The sequence below is a fragment of the Myotis lucifugus genome, unplaced genomic scaffold, assembly GCF_000147115.1.
Source record: "Myotis lucifugus unplaced genomic scaffold, Myoluc2.0 scaffold_40, whole genome shotgun sequence".
Taxonomy (NCBI): domain Eukaryota; kingdom Metazoa; phylum Chordata; class Mammalia; order Chiroptera; family Vespertilionidae; genus Myotis; species Myotis lucifugus.
The window spans coordinates 5,962,948-5,988,114 of NW_005871088.1; positions in this window are offsets into that span (position 1 = coordinate 5,962,948).

Below are 25,167 nucleotides of genomic sequence, written 5' to 3' on the forward strand. Positions count from 1 at the left end.
GTGTTGTTAATTATGCTGAATTTGTGAGTAGATTGTTATGATATTCATTTAATGAGTATTAAATATTTTGAGTCAGTGAATTTTTGCACACAAATATACACCATATTATTGCATCACACAGTCTGATTTTAGAACAAAACTAATCAAATACAAATTAAAATACAATAGTCAGAATTGTAGAGTTGGAAGAGACCTCAGAGTTTATCTGTTCCAGTTCCCTACCAAACCCAGGAAGTTCCTGTCTCAGTATCTCACATAAGCATTCAATGCAGCTGGAAATCCTACATAGAGAGGGAAGGTCTAATCAGCTGAGCACTGTTTTAACTGCTTCACAGACACTATTTTATATAGTTTTCACAATACAACTCTAGCAAGTCAGACATTTTATAGACAAGGAACCTGAGGCTCACACATTTTAGGTAACTTGTGAAAAGTCACAGTTAACTCCTGATTTAATTTGGAAAGGTTGTATGTTTCTAGGAATTTATCCATTTCTTTCAGATTGTCCAATTTATTGGTATATAGTTATCCATAATTTTTTTTTACAATCCTTTGTATTTCTTTGATGTCAGTTGTTACTTCTCTTTTTATTTCTGATTTTATTTATTTGGGTCCTCTCTCTTTTTTCTATTTATTGATTAAGGTATTACATATGTGTCCTTATCCCCCCATTGACCCTTATCCCCTCGCTCGTGCCCTCAACTGCATAGTATCTGAGTCCATTGGTTATACTTATATGCATGCATACAAGTCCAGTGGTTGATCTCCCCGCTTCCCCCCTACCGCCCCTGCCTTTCCTTGGAGGTATGACGGTATGATTGATGCTTCTCTGTCTCTGGATCTGTTTTTGTTAATCAGTTTCTGTTGTTCATGATATTCCACAAATGAGTGAGATCATGTGATATTTATCTTTCTCTGACTGACTTACTTTGCTTAGCATAATGTTCCAAACGATAGGAGTGCCTTCCTTTTTTACATCAGCTTAGTATTACATTGTATAGATGTACCATAGTTGTTGTTGTTGTTGTTGTTTTAATTCACTCATCTTCTGATGGGCACTTGGGGTGTTTCCAAATCTTAGCTATTGTAAATTGTGCTGCTATGAACATAGGCGTGCATATATCCTTTCTGATTGGTGTTTCTAGTTTCTTAGGATATATTCCTAGAAGTGGGATCACTGGGTCAAATGGGAGTTTTATTTTCAGTTTTTTGAGGAAACTCCATAGTGTTTTCCACAATGGCTGTTCCAGTCTGCATTCCCACCAGCAGTGCACAAGGGTTCCTTTTTCTCCACATCCTTGCCAGCACTTTTCATTTATTGATTTGTTGATGATAGACATTTTGACATGTGTAAGATGATACCTCATAGTCATTTTGATTTGCATCTCTCAGATGATTAGTGACTTTGAGCATGTTTTTATGTGTATCTTGGCCTTCCTTCTGTCTTCTTTCAAAAAGTATTTAGGTCCGTTGCCCATTTTTTGATTGGGTTGTTTATCTTCTTGTTGTTAAGTTGTATGAGTTTCCTATAAATGTTGGAGATTAAATCCTTACCGGGGATAACATTGGAAAATATGCTCTCCCATGCAGTGGGCTTTCTTGTTGTTTTGATGATGGTTCCTTTTGCTGTGCAAAGCTTTTTATTTTGATGTAGTCCCATTTGTTGGTTTTCTCTTTAGTTTCCATTTCCTTAGGAGCTCTATCAGTGAAGATATTGCTTCACCATATGTCTGAGATTTTGCTACCTATGGATTCCTCTAAGATTTTTATGGTTTCCTATCTTACGTTTAATTCCTATATCCATTTTGAGTTTATTTTTGTGTACGGTGTAAGTTGGTGGTCTAGTTTCATTTTTTGCATGTATCTGTCCAATTTTCCCAACACCATCTATTGAAGAAACTGTCTTGACTCCATTGTATGTGATTGCCTCTTTTGTCAAATATTAATTGAGCACAGTGGTTTGGGACGATTTCTGGGTTCTCTATCCTGTACCATTGGCCTGTATGTCTGTTCTTGTGCCAGTACCAGGCAGTTTTGAGAACAGTGGCTTTATAATACAGCTTGATATCTGGTATTGAGATCCCTCCTACTTTATTCATCTTTTTCAGGATTGTTGTGGCTATTTGGGGTCATTTTTTAATTTCAGATGAATTTTTGGAGAGTTTGTTCTAGGTCTGTGAAATATGCTCTTGGTATTTTAATGCTGAGGTTGCTACAATCTACAGTGAGAACAAATCTATTCATGAAAAAGAAGGAAAAAGAAATCTGTGTTAGTTTTGCTGTTGTACCTCAAAATGCTAAAGGTACAGCCACAGTGGGTAATAAGTGCATAGTTAAGATGGAAAAGGTATTACATTTGTGCCTGGAAGACATGAACAGAAAATGTGTTCCAGTTGACTGCAATGTGTTGAGTCTATATGAAGACTTCAGCCAGAGAGCCCCTGAAAAGAGTGACACCATGCCATTTATTGCAAGTAAGAGATGGTTATAAAATTTCAAGAAGAGGTTTGGACCAAAAATATAACAATTAGTAGAGGGAACAAGAGAAAGACCACATTCAAATAGCTTTTATTACTGTACATTGTTACATAATCAATCTATGATGATTATTACTATTCATCTCTTACTGTGTCTAATATATAACTTAAACTTTATCATAAGAATGTATGTATAGGAACAAAAATAGTGATACAGGGTTTGATACTATCCACAGTTTCAGACATTCACTGGGGGTTTTGGAACATATCCCCCACAAAAAGAGGTGACTACTATACATGAATTTAAAAAAGAATTAATAAAAAGGTTCTTTAACTAAGTTATGAAAACATTATGTTAATGAGTTATTGGTGGATATGCGGAAACTTTTTGGAGGAGAAAATGTTTAAATTTAGACTGCTTGCTAAATAGGACTATAACTGTCTCAGAGCATGTGTGGGGGAGTATAAAATTTCAGAATGTGGGAAGAAATGCAGCTAAGTTACAAACTAGAAGAATTGAGTCTTTTCCCTCTCATGTACAACAGATATGTCAGTATATGACCCGAAGTAAAACAAACTGAAAAGATACATTGGGATTATCCTATATAATAAAAGTGTAATATGCAAATCAACCAAAAAGCAGAATGACCAGTTGCTATGATGCACACTGACCACCAGGGGGCAAACGCTCAAGGCAGGAGCTGCCCCCTGGTGGTCAGTGCGCTCCCAGAGGGGGAGCGCTGCTCAGCCAGAAGCCAGGCTCATGGCTGGCGAGTGCAACAGAGGCGGTGGGAGCCTCTCCCGCTGCCTCTGCTGCAGGCGGGTGGTAAGGAGCGAGGGGTCCCAGACTGCGAGAGGGCACAGGCTGGGCTGAGGGACCCTCACCCCCCCAGTGCATGAATCTCATGCATCAGGCCTCTAGTCCTATATAATAAAAGGCTAATATGCAAATAGACCGAATGGCGGAACAACTGAACAACCGGTCACTATGACGTGCGTTGACCACCAGGGGGCAGGCACAGAACATGGCAGGCGTTGGCCATAGCGAGATGGTGGAGCAGGTGAGCAGGGGCGCCAAACCAAGGTGGGGCACTGGTCCCTATCATTGGGGCCAGCCTCTGGTGGTTACTAAAAACTCTTTGTTCCCATTCCCTGCGGTCCTGCCTGGTGCTCGCACCTGCTGCCAGCGCCAGCTCTGCTTGTACCCGCTGCTGGTGCCTGGCACTAGCCCAAATTGCTTGGTACCATCAGTGGGTGCAAGTGGCGGCTGCCAGTCCTGATCACCCCTCAGGGCTTCTCCACCTCCTCCTGCTCCAGAGAGGCAATAGAGGCCGGCAGTTGCCTCTCGCACCTGCTGCCAGCACCAGAGCCACCACTCTCATCCGCTGCCAGCGCCCGGCACCGGTCCTGATCACTTGGCGCCGTCAACAGGTGTGAGTGGCGGCTGCTGGCCCCGATTGCCCCTGGGGGCTTTCTCCACCTCCTCCTGCTCCTGAGGGGCTATCGGGGCAGCAGCCAACACTCGCACCCTCTGACAGCGCCAGCCCTGTTTGCACCCACTGCTGGCGCAGGCCCCAATCACTTCACGCTGTCAGCAGGTGCAAGCGGGGCTGGTGTCATCAGTGTGTGGGAGCAGCAGTGGCAGGAGCAGGGCTGCTGGCAGACAGGGTACCAGGGTTGCGGTGGGAGGGGCTGGGTGGTGGTGCAGAGGATGGGCCAAGACTTGCCCCTGTGCCCACCGGAGCCTCACAGCCCACAGTTCCTTTCAGGTGCACAAATTCATGCGCTGGGCCCCTAGTCCTATGTAATAAAAGCCTAATATGCTAAGTATCTGGTCATCCAGTTGGCCATTCAGTCAATCAAAGCATAATATGCTAATGATATGCTAAAGCCACTCAACTGCTCACTATGACATGCACTGACCACCTGGGGGCAGACACTCCAAACTGGTAGGTTAGCTTGCTGCTGGGGTCTGGCTGATCAGGATTGAGTGAGACAGGCTGGACTTGCCCTGCAGCCCTCCCACAGTCTCTCCCCTACTGGCCAAACTCTGGCATCCCTCCCCAGCCCCACACAGGAGCTTCCCCCTGGTGGTCAGTGCACTCCCACGGGGGAGCACCGCTTAGGGCTGGTGAGCGCAGTGAGCACAGTGGCTGTGGTGGGAGCCTCTCCCGCCTTGGCTGCAGGTGGGTGGTAAGGAGTGAGGGGTCCCAGACTTTGAGAGCCCCAGACTGAGAGAGGGATGTCTGACTGCAGGCTTAGGCCCCTGAGGATTGGGCCTAAACTGGCAGGTGGACATCCCCTGAGGGGTCCCAGACTGGGAGAGAGTGCAGGCCAGGCTGAGGGACCACCCCCCAGTGCACCATTTTCATGCACTGGGCCTCTAGTATTAAATAAGGCTTAATATTAAAGTATGTGCACTAAGGCAGTGCACATACTTTCGGACCTCATGGACCACCTGTGGTCTGTGGACCACCAGTTGGCGACCGCTGCACTAAGGAACATTTTTTTTTAAAGGAACAAAGCTGAAGCCTGATCAAATATATGTTTTAAGAAGGTGAATAAAAAGCAGTATAAATAATTATGGTATTAAGACTGGAAGTAGAAAGTTAGGGATCTATTGCAAGATTCCAGGAGAGGATTAGACTCTGAACTTGAAAAGTGACTTTGAAGAAAATAAAAAGAGGTGCAGATTAAAAGGACACACCAGATTTGTTTGCTAAGTGCATGAGTATGTAGAGTGTAAGATGAGAAGTTTATAATAGTAACATTATTTATGACACTAAGTAGCTTAGTAAGTGAAAAAAGTTAGGATGGTTGGAGTCAGATTTTGGTTTGGAGACAAATTATGATTTGGAGACAAATTTTGATGATTGCCAGATATATGAATAAAAAGTGAAGCACATAGTTGAGTGTTTGGTCTAGAATTCAGGGGAATGAGCAGGCATACAAATGAATATTTTGGAATCATCACCACATATATAATACTTTAAAAAATGTATGAAATTGCCCAAAGATGAGAAGAAAAGAAAGGATATGACTAATATCTGCGTATTGGTGAAAGTTTATGTAAAAAGGAAGTAGAAAAACAAAGGTCTATCAGAGAGTATACCAATAAGATAGAGAAGAGCAAAATTCAGTTGAAATATATGGCTCTAGTTTCAATAAACACTTCTTTCTATTCTTAGAAGTATGACTATAAAAAGCTGTGTCATATGGAACAGACAGCTTTAAATTATTAAATAATTTGTTGAACTTTCAGAGCTTATGAATTTTTAGTATCAGATATAAATATTGTTAATTCTTCCCCAAATGTGGTAGAATATTGGACCTTTCCACTGGAACTTTGATGACATCACTGTTGATGTTTTGTGAGCTAATCCCTATTTAATGCAGCCTTTTGAATAACAAGTAGAAATCTCACCAATACCTATAATTTGAGAACACTACCTCATAATGTGTAATATTGAAAATAAAATGGTCACAGCAGTGATATTTGAATCTTTTTGATACATGTTTGCTAGTATGTATTTTGCATCTGTCTTAAAATTCTAAAAGTGAATGAAAAAGTGTGTGTGTGTGTGTGTGTGTGTGTGTGTGCATGCGCGCGCATGTGTGTGTTCTCCTGGTTTTTATTTTGGGAAAAATCAAGGATACTTAATACAATTTTTAAAGGCTGACATTGCAGATAAGTTGCCTATTTTAGTGATATTTAATCCTAGGGAAGCACAGGGTGGATACAGATTCAGATGCATTCTATTGTGACAATATCTTCAGTTGTAAATTCTCCCATTTGGAATTCATAATTACAGTGTCCCCATGCTTGAGGTTATTCTCAGCTTTCAACCCTCTGATAAATCTGTCTACACAAAACAGCAGCTGGTACACTGGCAATCAAACTGCTTTGGATGACATAATTTCATGATATTTTTTAGAGTCACTGAATGAGAGCAGCTGCCCAGAGCTTCAGAAGCATTGTACTAGTATATGGGGAATTTTTCTTACATTTTCTCTAGGTACAAAGGCTTAGTAGTAAGACAATTGGTGAGAACTGTCAGGTTAATAGCTGTCTCAGGGAAAATGCTCCTTTGCTGGTTTTAGTCCCCATGCTTAGTAAAATTACAAGCATTTTTAGTGAGAAAAAAATTGGTAATGAGGTAGTCAATGTAGATCAAAAAAGGAAAATCAGGTTTATCCAAAATCTTTTTTAATTCAATCCCCAAATGTGACTATGTTAGAAAAAAAGAAGAAAATAATAAAACAGATGGAAAAATCCAGGTGGTCTGAAGGCAGAAGCTAGTACTCCAAATGGAATTAATAATCTTAGTGCATGTTCAGATGAGGTTTTATGAAAATCTGTTTTGCACAGAGGAGAAACATTTTGCATCTGACCTTGAAGTGGGGAAAGACTGCTGGTTTTAGGTCAGCTAGAACTGAATGCGAACCATAAAATTATTACTCTAACCCAAGCTATTTTGAACATCTTGCAGATTATTCAGGCCACAGTTTGTCTGACCCTAGGGGATAATTTGCTTTCAAAATCCCCTGGCAAATCCTGACTTGTCGGAAATAGTCCAAGTGATGGATGGATACATTCTCTACAAACATTTCTTCATGGGCCAGAAACAATGTTGTACTGAAGTTATTCTAAATCCCCTCAACACACAACTATATGAAATCTAAGTGACTGAAACAAATATAAAGAGAGATCTTTTGTGATGATGAAATAGTTCTGTATTTTGACTGCGGGCCTCTAGTATGTAATAAAATGGCATGGGACTATATGTAAACATTATATCATTGTAAATTTTCTAGTTAGTTACGGTTTCCCCATGTACCAATTGGGGAAAACTGGATGAAGGGTACACAGGACATCTCTGTACTATTTTAGTAATTTTTGTTTATCTATAATTAATAAAATACAAAAAGTTAAAATAAATAATAGAAAAATAAATGGGAAAAAAAACTTGCCATCACATTTCACATGTCTGACTCCTTCTCATCTATTAGTTCTCAACTTACTACTTCCTTTGAGAGCACTTGACTAATGCCTCTATCTAATGTAGCTTGCTTCCATTTTCCATCCTACCAGTATATATCTTTATATCACCCACCCTGCATTTCTCCTTCGTAGCACTTATCAGCACACTTTTAATTATATATTCATTGGTTTTATTATTTATCAACATCTTTTCATTCTCCATTTAACAAGTATGTATTGAGAATCTACTATGTATCAAGTCCTATTTTAGATATTGAAAGTATATCAGGAAACAAGTCAGAAAAGAGCCTGGAAAACTTGATGACCACCCAAAAATGTGTCACTTTGGCATATTGATTATTTTGAATTAAAGTTACTTAAGAAATAGCTGGTGCAAGGACACTCTGACATTCATTTTTGTCCCTCAAAGCAGGAAATATGTCTCCCATGTAAAGACATTCTCCGTATACCAGGAGAGTAGAAAGTATCCTTATATCTAGAGATAGGAAATTCAAGGCCCAGAGGTCTATATAAACAAACTTTGTTACTTCTTCATTAATTCACTATCTCAAGCCCAAACACCTTTTTTTTTTAACAATTCTTCACAAACAATTGTTTCTTTGTAAACATATAAAAGCTAACATCTTTGGTCACATCATTGAGTCTGATATTTTTATGACCTCCCCTATGCACAAAATTAAATTTGATTTATTTCTGCTGTTAATCTATATTATGTCAATTTAATTATCAGGCCAGCCAAAGAACTTAGAATGGAAGAAGGGAAACCTTTTCTTTCCTAACACAAAGTCCCTTCTCTCACAGAGCTCACATTCTAGTAGGGAAGTATGACAAAAATTAAATATATAAACAGCAACATATTTTTCAGAGAAATAAAAGATGGTAATATAATAGAGAATTATTAGATGGCTACTTAACGTTGAGTTATTAAATTATACCACATTACAGTGAGGTAATGTTTAAACAGAGATATGAATTGTGGAGGAATCAGCAATATAAAAATCTGAATGGTGTGGGGTATAGGTGAGGGGAGTACTTTCCAGGTAGAGGGAAAAACATGTACAACTCTCTTAGATTGGCAAAGACCATGGTGCTTTCAATAATTAACAAGAAAGCCCACGTATATGGACCACAGTGAGTAAGGAGTTATCCTAGGAGTTCAGGTCAGAGAGGCAGGAAGGAGCCAGTACATACAGGTTTGTATTTTTTTTTATTTTTAAATCCTCACCCGAGAATATTTTTCCATTGATATTCAGAGAGAGTGGAAGAAAGAGGGAAGACAGAGACAAATATCGATGTGAAAGAAATACATCGATTGATTGGTTGGGTTCAGGCCAGGGAGGAGCCTGCAACTGAGGTACATGCCCTTGACCAGAATTGAACCTGGGACACTTTGGTACACAGGCCGACATTATATCCACTAAGCCAAACTAGGCAGGGCTATATAGGTGGGTTTTTTTAATTGAATTTATTGGGATGACATTGGTTAATAAAATTATAAAGGTTTCAGGTGTACAGTTCTATAATACATCATCTGTATATTGTGTGTTCACCACCCCGAGTCAAGTCTCCTTCCATTGCCATTTATCCTGCCTTTACCCTTTCCTTCCTCCTCTCAAACCCTTTCCCCTCTGGTAGTCACCATGCTGTTGTCTGTGTCTATGAGTTTGTGTTGTAGTTTCTCTTACTCCCTTCATATTTTTCACCCAGCCCTGCAAACCCCCTCCTCTTTGACAGCTGTCTATCTGTTTTCCATGAATCTATTTCTATTTTGTTTGTTAGTTTATTTGGTTCATTAGATTCTACTTGTCTTTCTCTGACATCAAGCTTATTTCATTTAGCATAATACTCTCCAGATCGATCCATGTCTTCTAATATTTCCTTCTATTTTACAGCTGAGTAGTATTCCACTGTTTTGTTTTGTTTTTTTTTTAATCCACTCAGATGCTGATGGATACTTGGGATGTTTCCAAATCTTGACTATTACTAGAATAAATAATGCTGCAATGAACATAGGGGTACCCATAATCTTTCAAATTAGTGTTTCTGGGTTCTTTGGATATATTCCCAGAAGTGGAATTGCTGGGTCATAAAACAGTTCTTTTTAATTTTTTAAGGAAACTCCATACTGCTTTCCACAGTGGTCGCACCAGTCTGTAGTCCCACCAACAGTGCACAAGGGTTCCTTTTTCTCCACATCCTCACCAACACTATGTTTGTTGATTTATTGATGATAACCATTCTGAAAGGTGTGAGGTAATATCTCACTATGGTTTTAATTTGCATTTCTCTGATGATTACTGACATGAACATCTTTTCATATGTCTATGGGTCATCTGTATGTCTTCTTTGGAGAAGTGTCTATTTGGGTCTTTTGCCTATTTTTTTAATAATTTGGATTGCTTGTTTTCTTGGTGCTGATTTGTATGCTTCCTTTACAAATTTTGGGTATTAACCCCTTAACAGCTGTATCATTGGCAAATATGCTCTCCCAGGGGGTAATCTTTTCATTTTGTTGGTTTCCTTTGCTGTGCAAAACTTTTTAGTTTGATGTAGTTCCATTTATTTTTATGTTGTTTCCCTTGCTGGAGGTGATATATCAGAAAATTATTGCTATGAGAAATGTCCAAGATTTTGCTGCCTATGTTTTCTTCAATTTGAATGCCAGATTAAGAAGAATACTGGAGAGCCATTGGAGAACTTTTAGCTTTAAAGTTTGTTAATTTTTGCTTACCATGGGCACAAACCCATATCTGAATTATGATAAACATTGTTTTTATTATATTAATTTAATTAATGCAGTAGACCTCTTGAGAAATACAGAATCTTATCCTCTTTGGCTAACAGTTTCTTTTAAACCTTCAGCAAGCCTTTTTTTATATTCTAAAAGTGAGAGTACAAGTTCTAGGACTTCTTCAACAGCTTTGGTGGCCACAGAGAATTTTCTATACTTATGGCCATAAATAGACATTAAATATCTGATCGCTCTAAAGGATACACTTCTGCTGTTTTTGCTTAGATCGAGTCTCTCTGGAATGAAGACCTTGAGAACTGTTCAACTCAGGAATGCCATACTCAGCTCCTCCACTCTCTTCCTTGTAGCACACATTCTGTAATTCTGCAGGCATCTATTCCATCAACACTTGTTTCTTGAGCTCCTATTTTATTCCAGGAAACTCATTAGGAACTAGAAAGGCAGTGAATAACCATAAAACTCAGGTATTTCTCTTATGGAGGTAGTGTTTCATTAGGGATAACCAAGCAACATAAAATTAAAATTAACTGAAACAAAAAAAAATCTGATAATAGTTCTTTTATGAAAATGACACCATTTGATGTGATAGTTACTGGAGGAAGAGAAGACTGTTTTAAATGAGGGGTGTGTGTAATTCAGGGTTGGCCTCTCTGATAGACTGACATTGAAGTGGAGAATACCTAGAATAAGGTATCTAGTCCCATGTCCTTCCCCCCCAAATCAGCTATTCTGGTTAAACCAGGGAACACTTGTTTGTATTGTAAGTTCTCATCTAAGTCACCTTTAGAATATTTGAAGCAGGTATTGAGTTACCACTTGATTGCCAAGATTGCAAGACTATTACTGCCATTTATATACAGAGATTAGAAGCCTGGCAGAGTCTCTATTGGTCAGACTCCCCAAGCAATTTGCTGCAAAGCACCCTTAGTCAGCTTCACCATCCTTTTATCCTGACCATTTGCTTGAGGGGACTGAGATGCCAAGACTACTCTAAGTGCTTAATTTTAGTCACCATGTCATTTAATCCTCATAGCAACCTATTGGGGCATGTAGTATTACTATTCCTATGTCACAGAAGAGATAATTTAAGATTAAAGAATTGAGTTGACTTTGCAAAACGTCACAGCTTGTTAGTAGCTTATTATGGGTGGAATAAATATTTGATCTCAGGAAAATGGTTGAGCACAAGGTTCTTAGTGGCTTGATTTGATTTGTAACAATTCTATAGATTCTTGAAAGGACTGTGGAAAGCATATTAAAGGTTACATTTCTCTAAGAATTATGTAGAATGAGGACATGAAATTGGAGAATTATGGGGTCTGAGACTTATGGAAGATACTGAGCTAAAAAATATTTTCTCTCTGAATCATAGTGAAAAATAAGTCAAGTGGAGGTGTGAAAGGGGGTCAGACACATAGCCTACCCTAAAACTTCTCCTAATTCCTCTAGAGATTTGGTACAAAACTCAGGATTCTTTCTGTCTAAGGAAAAACAGGGGAAATTTGGATATTCAGAATCAGAGAGAACATAGTAGAGAGTGGAAAAATCAATGTTAATAGATAAATGGAGACAGTAGACAGGCAAATGCAAGGTGGATCCTCTCCATTTATATAAATCTAAAATTGGACTTGGTCAAAAGTCACTGATATAGACTTCATTATCACATCTACATTAAATTCATTCAGTAACATGTCATCTGAAAAATGTGTCAAATGTTTGATTAGTATGTTAGATGTTTTGGTAGTGCTGAGTATAATTAAGGAACAAAAAATCAGTTCTTACCTTTGTGGATCTCATGCTTTAATTGGGCAGACATTCAAACAGGCAGTTTCAATACAAAGTGGTGTGTATGGTGTATAATATAGGATGTACCTAAGGTTAGAGAAGCTCACAGAAAGGAAAACAAACTTTGTAATAGATACCAGAAGGATTATTGAAAGAAGAAACATTTAAACTGGGGCCCAAAAGGTGAATAGGAGTCAGTCAGTCTAACAGAGTGAATAAGTGGGTGTGTGTATGGGGGTGAGGAGTGATTGGCATATTGATCTCTTAGCTCCTGGTGACATACTAGGATAAGTGAAAAATATAGCACTTCCTTCCCAAAGCCCAGGAAGAACAGGGCTTATATTGATTCCTACAGAGTGAGCTCACAGCATCTCTATCCCAAAATGGAGTCACAGTTTTGGAGGAAAGTAAGAAGATTCTGAGTGTCAAACTCTTTAACAGGTGTCTTGATTAATGTTTTCGGAACAGGAGAAAGTGGAGAGTAGTTCTGTGAATAAAGGGAAAGTAAATGTCCTTAAAATTCTGGGGAGATGGTGACTTTTTTTAGAGACATTGGACAGAACCAGAGATTGGGGTTTATATGAACACTAGGGTACTGATGTTTCACTCTAATGTAACATCCCTGAGAGAGATAGTACTTCTGAATAACTGATATATGGATGGAGTGAGAGAGACACAATATGTGGTCAGGAAGAAGCACTAAGCCCCTTAGCCTTGAGAGCTAAAATGAAGATCCCTTTGCACATTTTCAGCATAGAAATATTGGTGCTTTCCATGTTAAATGGACGGATGCTATTAATTTGGATAATGAGCATTTCTAGGACTACCACCATAACTAAGATAGGGGCTTCATTATCAAATCTACATTAAAGTAATTTAGTAACATGCATTGTGGTTTTAGCACAAAGTAAACTTGGGATCATTTTAAACCAAAGGAAAGGGACTCAAATAATGGCTGAGATTGAATTTCCCAGTAGCCAGGATTGGTGTTTAAACCAGATTTAATTTGAATTAGAGAAAGAAAATAATTCAATTTATTTTTGCTCAAAATTATAGGTATAATTCATATCATATCTCATATATATTACAAGATTCAAAAGCAAAGAAGGAAATGGCCTATGTTGTGAAATGAAGGTAATTTAGAATCTTATGGGTATAGTGTTATCTAAACTAAAAGCTGACATTTGGTAGCCAACTAAGAGAGAGAGAAAGAGAAGGTGGAAAGTTATCTGGGTAAGCATATCTCAGGTAAAAAAATGTGAGAAATTAATAGGAGATAGTATATATCATGTTTGAGTTGCTTAAACAAATATGGTATGCCTGAAGTACCAGTAGCATTTGAACAACAATGTCTGAAATGCAGAAGAGAGAATTGGGTTGGATATTTTGTATTTTTCAGTATATACATGGTAATAGGAACCATGAGAATATTTGGGAAGAGAAAAAACCTAAGACAAAAGTTATCAACATTTAAACACGGGCAGAGAAGGAAACTTCCAAAGCCAATAGAGGCACTAGAAAAATAGGAAACAAATTGGAGAATGTAGATTCATGTATGCCAAGAAAAAAAATGTTTTCAAGAACCATTGTTAATCCAGTTAATTTCTGTAAACAGTTCAAATAAGGCAAGAAGAAGTAATCCTGCCCATTATATTTAGCAATTAAAATCTTTTTGATGACTTTGGCAAGCATAATTTTGGCGTTGTGGGTTTTTGGATTGGATAGGTTTTGAGGACAAAAGAGAAAAAAATGCAGATCACTTTTTAAGAGTTTTGACTGAAAAGCAAAGAAAAAATATAATAACTTGAGAGTGATATGGGTTTCAAAATTGCAGTATAGAGACCATTTCTCCAGTATCTATAAATATCATTATAATTTCCTATCTTAAGATATGAATTTTCTAACTGAAAGGCATTATATTGTATACTGTGACTATTGTATCTATGTATAAATTAAAGAAATGTAGTAAGAATTTACTATGCATATAAGGTGTTATGGAGAGAATGAATTTATTCAACCTAGATTTATTGAACATGTACTATATCCTAAATACTATAATGGTGTTGCCATGGTAACATGGAGATGCAGAAGACAGTATCCTAATTCACATTACTCAAAGGCTGATTGAGGTAGGATGGTGTATCAGAGGGTCTGGATTCCATATAAAGAATATTCACACCCTGAATATAGACATGGCTGAGCTTGGATTTTGGTCTAGCTGAAACAGAATTCTGTTGTCTATACATACAATGATACTAAATCTATGAATGTGCGATAAGTCCTGTAAAATAACAGAGTGCTTGTCTCAATTCTGATTATCTAGCCTATTTTAGTATATTGATTTCGGTAAGTTAGAGGAGGCTTTAAGAAAAAAAAATGAAGATGTTCTTAACACAAAACCCCCCCACCCCCCTGCAAATTGAAGACTCTGGAAAATATGGAATAGCCTCTAACATGTCAGCAAAAGTGGTGATTGATTGGAGAAAAAACAAAGGAGAAGTGGAAGTCACATGATAGCTATTATATAGTAGCAGTGGTCATTTAGCAGAATCAATGAACTATTCCACTGGTACTTTCAGATATAAACAAGGGCAGGATGTTTGTAAATGTCTGTATTTGGAATTTAGTATATTTTTAAAAGAACAAACCAGCAAAATATACCTTACTTTTGTTATTTTGATTCCATTTAAGTATAAACCCAGAAACACATGGGTCATACATGCAGACAAATAACCACAACACAGCAAAATTAAATATACATTAGCAAGAGGTGCAAAGTAACTATAAGAATGATAAGAATGTAGCTATAATTCCAAATAAATGGGGAGAGAAAGATTTCTGGAGGATGTGGCATTTAGATATAGTGGAGAGATAAGATTATTTCTTATGATCTCATAGTCTAGTTATAAAAGCTTTGCACATATTTGGCACCAACTAAATCGCTGTTACAGGAAACCATTTTGGAGCATATTGAGTCATTTCAGAAGAAGGATATGAATGGGAGAAATGGGGTTAACTTGGGAATGCTTCCTGACAAGGGCTTCATACACTGAAAGGATGTTCTGTCCTAGGAAGATGCTGGAAGGCATTGCTTCACAGAACAGAAAGCAATGAATTGATTGTAATAGGAATGTGGGAAGCAGGACGAAGGCCTACAACTTGGAAAGGACCCCAGAATGGAATTTGGATTTAACTCAGAATACTGCTACTTGACCTCAGCATTTTAGAACCTAAATATACCCAGATTCTTTTAACCTTATCCTGGAAGCCATCATCTTTAAACCATCTCAAAATTACAAACTCATTTATATTTGCATTTATGTTCCCTGGGTAAAGCTTTGATTTATAGCACAGAATAAGAATCAGACCAAGTAATGTTTAGAATGTAATTTTTTATATATATTTTCTAAGAGACTTTTAGTTTTTAATTTATAAAGTATTCCATAATAGGTTCCTTGACAACATTTTGTTAGTAGTAAAATATATGAAGATCACAGCATTGATGAAAAATGCAGGTACATTAGGTCACATGTACTCAAATAAGAGTGGCCAAAAGTAAAAGATCTTGATTTTCACACTGCTTTTTTGCTGTTGACTAAAGTGCACATAGAGGTTTATGGCAGCAGAGGATACTGTTGCCAACCCTTCTTGAAAATTTTTCTGCTGCGAGGACTGTAATCGTCTCTAAAAGCTCCACCAAAATTGTGGGTCAATTTGAAATTCCACTTAAATTACAGCTGTAAGGGAATAACCATATTTTCAAGCATTTACCAAAATCGTTGGCCAGTTTTCTTCTTGTATTTTGGAGCTGGATGTTTTCCCCTGCTCTTAATTTCAATCATACCCATCTTGCTCAGTGAGTGGGAAAAGGTACCTTGCCTTAACAGTAATTTAAGAAAGACACATTTAAAGATAATATGCAAGAGGGATGATAAAAGAATTTCTCATAAACCCTGTTTAATTTATTGTTTCCTGATTGTTCCAGACTGAGCCATGGGTAGAAGATGGCTCCTAATATGTTTAAAATGTGCTAAGGCATCTAATTCTTGTTTCTGTCATCCTAAATCTTCTAAGAGGGAAAAAGAAAATATTAACATCTAGCCCAACACAGAAACTTGCTTTTTCAAAGACCTCTGCTTAATTAAGGGAACCTTTATGTGGTATTAAACACATGATGTTTTCCCCTTTGGCTTGGTTTTGAGCATTGCAATTGGAACTTCAAGCTTTGCTTAGCCTTGTGTTGTCACTTCTATTTAATCCATTCATGAATCTTTTACCAAAAATGAACTCATTTTAAGATGAAGTCATAAATTAATACAGTTATATAACCCAGCAAAGACATTTAATTTGAGAGTATGTCAATTAGAATGTGGTAGGGCCTCTGTCCCTTGCAATAAAAATACTAGTTTACTGCTGTACACTTTTTGGTGTTTATTTTGTCCTCAGATGCCTTTCACTGAGATTCTATTTTTGATTTCCCTCAAATCAGATGTCAAAATGTTGTACCCTGCAACTTTCATAGAGGAAGATGAAAGGCAAAATGAGAGTTTAGTTCTGGTGTATCAAGCATGAGGCCCTAGTCACCCTGGAGTGGGCTGCTTCTCCTCTGAGACTAGTGGGCTGATGGATACAGCAGTTCTAAAATGCAGCTGTGGGCTTGATGCTAATTGCAGCCATTTCGGAGATCATGGAGTTAGTGCTACTCAGGTAAGTGTGAGTTGATTGGGGGAGTAAAGTTGTTGCCTATGTTTTTCCAAAATAAATGTTAAGTTGCAAAGCTTAGGCAAATCAAAATTGGTATTTCCAAACATCATTATTATTTTTTAAAATATATTTGTATTGATTTTAGAGAGGAAGGGAGAGGGAGAGAGAGATAGAAACATCAATGATGAGAGAGAATAATTGATCAACTGCCTCCTGCACGCCCCCTAGCGGGGATCCCAGACATGTTCCCTTAACCGGAATTGAACCTGGGACTCTTCAGTCTGCAAGGCAATGCTCTATCCACTAAGCCAAACCAACTAGGGTCAAACATTATTTTTAAAAATGCAGCATATAAACTTATTCCTGTCCTTGTTTTTAAGTGTGATCTGTGGTTAATATTCCGATAGAGTTGATTCTATGATGATGTATGTTGCAGATTGATATTTGAGCTTTCAAATTCTCAATGTAAGACCCTGATTGAAAAGGACAAGATAGGGCCTCTTCTTTGTTTAGAAAGAGGGCAGACATACATGTGTAGTAAGGGTTAGAGATAGTGAAATCTACTGGGTCACATGGCACATACTGCTCTCAGCTATTGAATCCATCTCTCAGATATAGGGGACCTTTTGTGAGGGGAAAGACTAATCATCCTCAGAAGATCCTGTCATCACATAGGTGAAAGATTTCCCTTTATCATCACAAAGAGTTTGGGAATTACAGTTTATTGCTACATTCCAATCTTATCTTTTCTTTCCTATCATTATTGACATGGACAAGATTTTCCCCAAAGTATAAACTCCTGAAAAAGAATAATAATAAACAACAACATTTAAAGAGCAGCCAGAGAAAATGGATATGTTACAGACACGGGAGCAGGGATACAAATGACAGTTGACTTTTCAGCATAAATAATGGAGGACAGGAGACAATGGGTAAATATCTTTAAAGTACAGGGTAAATAAACTTAGCCTATACTCTATCTCTAGCAAATATATGCTTCATAGTGAAGGCAAAAAAAAAAATCTTCAGAAGGACAAAATCTCAGATAATTCATTCTGAGTAAACTAATATCTCAAGAAATTATGGAAAATAAATTTAGGGTAAATGAAAATGATGTTAAATGGAATATAGTTCTGAGGAAGGACTAAGAAGCAATACAAAGTATATATATATATCCTTTAAAACTATATTATCTATATTAATTATATAAAGCAAAATATAAATAATATATTATAAATTTCATAGTATATGTACAAGTAGTATATAAAACAAAATTACAAAAGATAAGAGGAGAGGTAAATGGAGCTACACTATATTAAATTTGTTGTGTTGTTCCTGAAGTGATATACTTTTTTGAAAACCAACTATGTTAACATAAAAATACTCATGGAAAATTTTAGAACCACTGATAGAAAAACAAAAAGAGGAATCCCTAAAAAGTTCTCAGAGAAGATCAAATGCAATAACAAAAAATAATTGGATCATCCAAAAGAAGGGATAAAGGAACAAGCAAAAAGTTGTATGAATTGAAAACGAATATCAATAAAAGGTACACTTTAAATCAAAGCACTTCAGTAATTTTAGTAAATATAAATGAACTTATTTGCAGAGGTTGTCACACTCAATTAAAAAGATTTAGCCAGATATGTGCAAGATTTATTGGGAGGATCACTTATTAAGTTATGTAATGTCTAATCACTGAGATGTACACCTGAAACTAATATAATGCATGTCAACTGTAATTAAAAATGAAATTATAAAAAATATTTAGCCAATTAAATTACAAGATTATTCATTATATTTAAATACAAGTTGAAAGTAAATGGTATAGTTATAACATGCAAATACTAATCATAAAAAGATGTATGGTTATATTAATAACAAAGTATATTTCAAGATAAAGATGGTTTTTAGATATTAAGAGGGACATTTCATAGTGATAAAAAGGATCTATTCATAAAGAACACATAAGAATACTAAATTGCTATGTAACTAAGGACAGAGTTTTAAAATACATAAAGCAAAAACTGACAGAACCAAAGAAATACTTAAAATCCACAATTATAGTTGGAGATTTTAAAATTTAGCTCTTAGTAATTTATTTAAAAACTAGAGGCCCAGTGCACAAAAATCCATGCACTTCAGGGCGTCTCTCAGCCCAGCCTGCATGCTCTCACAATCCGGGACCCCTGGGGTAGGGTCCAGTCCCATCGCAACATGGCTCTGGTTCCCCAGGCCTGTGGGCTGGGGGTAGGAACCAAGAGGTCAGTCCAATGGCAGTATGGCTCTGGTTCCCCGGAGCCTGCTGGTGGGGGGAGGGACCCAGAGGCCAGTCCAATGTCTCCTGCCACCTTACCGTGGGCGGCCAGGACCCAGGACTGACTCCCATAATGCCAGCCAGGACCCTAGCCTGGTACCTTACCGTGGGCGGCCAGGACCCAGGACTGACTCCCATAATGCCAGCCAGGACCCTAGCCTGGTGTTTGGTCGTCCATCCGGTTGTTTAGGTCGTGACAGACCCTGGCTCTTTACATATTAGAATAGAGAATAAAATTTTAAAATCTTATAAAAGTATAATAACAGTATTGACAACTCTTTACATTATAGAACTCTAATCTCGACAAAAGCAGAACACACATTCTTCTCATATGGACATGGAACATCCACCAAGATAGAGCATATCCTGGGATATAAACTATTTTAATAAATGTCACAGTATTAACTTTATGTAGAACACAGACTCTGACCATAATGATATTGAGTCTAAATAAATTTGAAGTTTTGAAATCATACTGTGCTCTCTGACCACAACAGAATTGAAGTAGAAATCAATTATAATAAGATATCTAGAAAATCCAAAATATTTGGTAATTAAACATCATAATTCTAAACAAACAGGTCAAAAGAGTCACAAAGGAATTAGAAAACAGTTTGAAGTGAACTTTAATAAAAAAAACATCGAATTCACAGTGTTTAGAGAATAATTTATAGCTTAAATGTGTACATTAGAAAAAAAGTCATATCTATGAATTGTACTTTGACTTTAAGAGACCTAACATGAAAACATAGAAGCCTTGGGAACCACACACACGGGAAGTTCACACCCACCTACAGATTCTTCTCTTGTATTTCTCAAGAGGAAGACAGCCATCAGAAGATAAGAAATCCTTCTCTGAGTAACATGTAACAACAATATTCTCCTGAGACAGGGGCAAAAGAGACTTTCTTTAAGGCACAGAAAAATGGAAGATCTACAGTTGAAGGTGGCTCAGACATAAGGAAACTCTTTTGGAAATCCCGATTGTATGCAAAATACAAGGGATACTAGAGGAATTGGAAGACTATGGTACACTATGGTACACTGAAGGAATCACAGACCCCTTTGATAGTTTTGCTCACAAACTGTACCCAATGACTACTTATATCTCACTAGAGGCCCAGTGCACAAAAATTTGTGCACTCGGGGGTAGGGGGTCCCTCAGCCCAGCCTGTGCCCTCTCGCAGTCTGGGACCCCTCGGGGGTGACCACTTGCCGGCTTAGGCCTGTTCCTCAGGGGATTGGGCCTAAGATGGTAATCAGACATCCCTCTGGCAGCCTGGCAGCCCTCGGTGGATGTCCATTTGCCAGCGGGAAGTAGACCTAAGTTGCAGTCAGACATCCTTAGCGCTGCTGAGGAGGCAGGAGAGGCTCCCACCACCACCTCTGTACTGGCAGCCATCAGCCTGGCTTGTGGCTGAGCAGAGCTCCCCCCTGTGAGAGCGCACTGACCACCAGGGGGCAGCTCCTGCATTGAGCGTCTGCCCCTTGGTGGTCAGTGTGTGTCATAGTGACCAATCATTCCGTCTTTCTGCTGTTAGGGTCAGTTTGCATATTAACCTTTTACTATATAGGATAGAGGCCTGGTGCATAAGTGGGGTCCAGCTGGTTTGCCCTGAAGGGTGTCCCGGATCATGGTGGGGGTCCTGCTTGGGTGCCTGGCCAGCCTGGATGACAGGCTGATGGCTGTTTGCAGCTGGTCACACCCCCTTCAGGGTGGGGGGTCCTTACTGGATTGCCTGGCCAGTCTGGGTGAGGGGCTGAGGGCCGTTTTCAGGCTGGCAGGCGACTGAAGCTCCCAGCCTCTTTTTTTTTCTTTTTTTTTTTATTCTGGGATTTATTTACCTTCTATAGCTGTCACTGGAGCTGAGAGCCGGCTCCAGCTGTGAGGCCCGGCTCCAGCTCTGAGGCCGTGGCTGGCTGAAAGCAGGTATCTGGGTTTGTTTAGCTTCTATAATTGCAACATTGTTGCTGTCCTGCTCGCTCCAGCTCTGAGGCTGTGGCTGGCTGAAAGTAGGTATCTGGGTTTGTTTAGCTTCTATAATTGAAACTCTGTTGCCATCACTGGTGCTCTAAGCTCCGAGGCCGGCTGGCTGAAAGCAGGTATCTGGGGTTTGTTTAGCTTCTATAATTACAACATTGTTGCTTCTGGAGCTCAGAGCTGGGCCGCGGCAGGCGGGGAACCTTGGCTTCCTCCATCACTGGAGCAAGCAAGCCTCATGTTCGCTTCAGCTGCGTGGCTGCTGGCCGCCATCTTTGTTGGCAGTTAATTTGCATATCCTGCTGATTAGCCAATGGGAAGCGTAGTGGAGGTATGGTTAATTACCATGTTTCTCTATTATTAGGTAGGATTAGCCAGAACTGTCACAGGACAGCCTCTAGTTGGTCATGTTGCTACCTAGAGTAATAAGGGACAAAGAGAGAAGATTGATTGAATAGACAATTAAGAATCTCTTGCCATGCCCTAGCCAGGTAGCTCAGTTGTTTAAAATTTCATCCTGTTATGCCAATGTTGTGAGTTACATTCCTGGTCAGGGCATATACCAGAATCAACCAATGAATGTATAAGTAAGTGGAACAACAAAATCTCTCTCTCTCTCTCTCTCTCTCTCTCTCTCTCTCTCTCTCTCTTTTCCTCTCTCCCTCTTTCGTATTTCTCAGAAATCAATATTAAAAAAAGTATCTTGCCATATCTGAGATCTGGCCTGCAAATGGTATCTGGATCACATAACTGTCACTGCCTTTCAAAATGCAAGTACTCTACTAGAATCCTCCAACTATGCAGTTCCCCCTTTGTGTTTGGTATGTTATCAGCACTATATTAATGAGCCACTTTCCTCTCTTTAGCACAGTTTTCCTTTTTTCACCCTCTCTTCTATTCATCACTGGTATTAACATATGTGCTCATATGGGTTCACATATATGTACATGTAAATATGTGTTTCTGACTGCTCTGAGCTCATGCAAAATCATGGCATTATTTCATGACACAGGATTTAATGATTTTTGTTTTATGATCTCTTTTCATGAAAGAGCTCAATTGCTTTTTAACCCCTCCTCTGCCTTTGGAAAATTATCCTTGAAGAAAACACTTGGTTGTCTCATTTGTCAGTAAATAAAATAAAAATTAAAAAAGAAGTCCATGTCTTTCAGAATTAAAAACTAAGCTTACATTTGTTTCCTGGAAATTAAGACTGTAGAAAACAATTCCTTAAGGGCTAATTAGACGAAAGTTGGTGGTTATCTGTTTTGGCAAGAGTTTCTTCTCAATACGATATTTAGAAAAGATGGAAGGATGATGACTTACTGGTAATAGCATTGTTTTGAGTTCAGAAGAAAAAAACACACTTCAACTACTGGCATGTTTTAAAATACTAGAATGTTTTATCAAGCAGAAACTTCCAAATTTAACCCATTTCTTGGATTTTTTTCCTTTAATCAGTTAAAATAGATAAGAAATGAAATAAAGAATAACAAAATTTCACATTTAATGTACATAATCATTCAGAACAAATACAGGTCATGCTGTCTTTGAAAGGGATGATGGTTTTAAGTTCTCTGTAGATGTATAGCTCTTTGGGTATGAGGAAGGGTACATGGGAAGTAATGACTTTCAAAACTAAACAGGCAGTCCTAGCCAGTGTGTCTCAGTTTGTTGGAGTGTCATTTCCTGCACCAAAGGGTTGTGGGTTCAATTCCCAGTCAGGGCTATTGCCCGGCAACCAATCCATGTTTTTCTCTCATTGATGTTTCCCTCTCTCCCATCGATGTTTCTCTCTCTCTCTGCCTCTCCCCTCCCTCTCCCTTCCTCTCTCTCTAAAATAAAAAGGAAAAAATAGTGTTCATAAAAAAATAACTAAACAGACATATGGGAAATTCCTATATGAATTAGAGAAAATGTCTGGGAAAGAAGGGGATGTTTCCAAGGTATTGTGTTTGGCCATTTCCAGTCTTGTTTATTCATAGCCTGTTTTCTTTAACCCACTGAAGTCTTGCATCCTCTTCCTTTCCTCCCTTACCCCAACCCATGTGGAGTGTTGCACATGCATTCTTTCTTTGGGTCCTCCGAACCAGCTCCCTTTCCTTGAATAAATAGCTTCACTCAAATGTAATAGAATATACATAACTGATTTTGCTTTATAAATTCTTAGATAATGCCAATTCTTGAGTTTCCAACAAGAAAATAAATAAGAATGAATTTTGGACTCTATATAAAGCATCACCTAAGTGCAAACAATTGTTATTACCATATAAAGGTTGAATTGTTCTGTGTGTAGTTAGCAATCATAGATCTAAGCCACATGCACATATAATATTTGCATGAACACACACATACATTTGTGCACAACCCTTTATGTACATGTGAATATTGCTGTTGGGGTCCTAGAATTGTTTTTGCTAGATTTAATTAGCTCATACATTTTTCATTTTGATAGATAATGCCAAATTGCTTGCCCAGAAAGGATGCATAAATATATACTCTTACTGAGAGTCTGTGAGGTTGCTTATTTCCATATATTTTCATTAATAGTGCTTATTAGCAAATATAGCCTTGCTAATATCCAAGATGAATAATGGCATTTCATTTTAATATGCACTTTTGTATTAATGAGGTTGAACAGTTGTATATGTTTATTGAGGAGTTTCATCTCCTCTTCTATAAATGGATTATTTGTATTCTTTGTACATTTTGTTGCTGGATTTTTTGTGTTGTTTTTCTTTATTTTCAGTGAGAAAGATTTTAGAAGACAGATAAGTAATTTTGGAGAAGACATTCCAGAATTGTGAACTACCAGAGCCTTGGCAAAGTGGGATAAAAGTGCATGACAAGCCCAAGAACTGTGAAGTCAGCCAGCATGTCTGGAGTGTAGGAAAAGTGAAGGCTGGAGAAATGGAACTAGGAAAATGATTTGCTGTATATTGCGCCAAACTGCAAAGGTTAACACTATGCATGATTATGGGGAAATTATTTATTGATGCCAAGATGAGACTCCCTGTGCACAAGCAATATTGTGGATTCATATTCAGGCTGTGGACCTCTGTTTGCTGATTGCATGGTGAGAAAGTTTAGGCACCTTATCAAGGTGAATGACTAAAATATGAATAGAAAACAAAGAGCATTACAGCAGACAGCTTGGAAACATGGGCTACAAAAACATCACTTGAAGCAGCACAAATGTTCTTGGCAAGATTCCAGTTTGGAGAGGCAGTAAATCTGGATTCGCCCTGATTTTACACTAACTCACTGAGTGACCTTGAGCAAACCATCTTAAAACTTCTGGGCAGTTTCTTCATGTTTAAAATGAGGTGGATCCAAAGTCTTTTATATACTTTGTATATTTCTATATCCTGTCACTTATGTATGTTCCCATCATTAGATAGTTCCACTGTATAACAGGCCATGAGATTTATTTGTTTAGTCTAGAACATAAAAGAAGGCTAAACACAATATGATAATATTTGAGTGCTCATTGGAACCCCATTCAGTATTTGCTTATTAACCATGAAAGCACAGTAGTAATTTCTCAGGTACATTTCAAGGAATATAAATGAATTAGAAATTTTTGACAAGTTCATGGTCATTCTGCCTTCTATTTTTAAAGATATGAGAACCATTTTCAACTATTCAGAAAACTCATATACATGCTTTTTAATTTTTCTTGATCAATATGTTTTAGAACTAAAATTCTTATTTGTTATTCATGTTGAATTGTGTACAATCTTCTTATAAGTATAATATTAGTGAAAAATTAGTATGCCTTCATCTCATTATTCTCTATTATAGGATCTAGGTATGAGTTCATTATTCTCTAACTAGAGGCCCGGTACACAAAAATTTCTGCACTCAAGGGGGTCCCTCAGTCTAGCCCAGGGGTGGGCAAACTTTTTGACTCGAGGGCCACAATGGGTTCTTAAACTGGACTGGAGGGCCGGAACAAAAGCATGGATGGAGTGTTTGTGTGAACTAATATAAATTCAAAGTAAACATCATTACAAAAAAGGGTATGGTCTTTTTTTTTTTAGTTTTATTCATTTCAAACGGGCCGGATCCGGCCCGCGGGCCGTAGTTTGCCCACAGCTCGTCTAGCCTATGCCCTCTCACAGTCTGGGACCCCTCGGGGGATTTCCA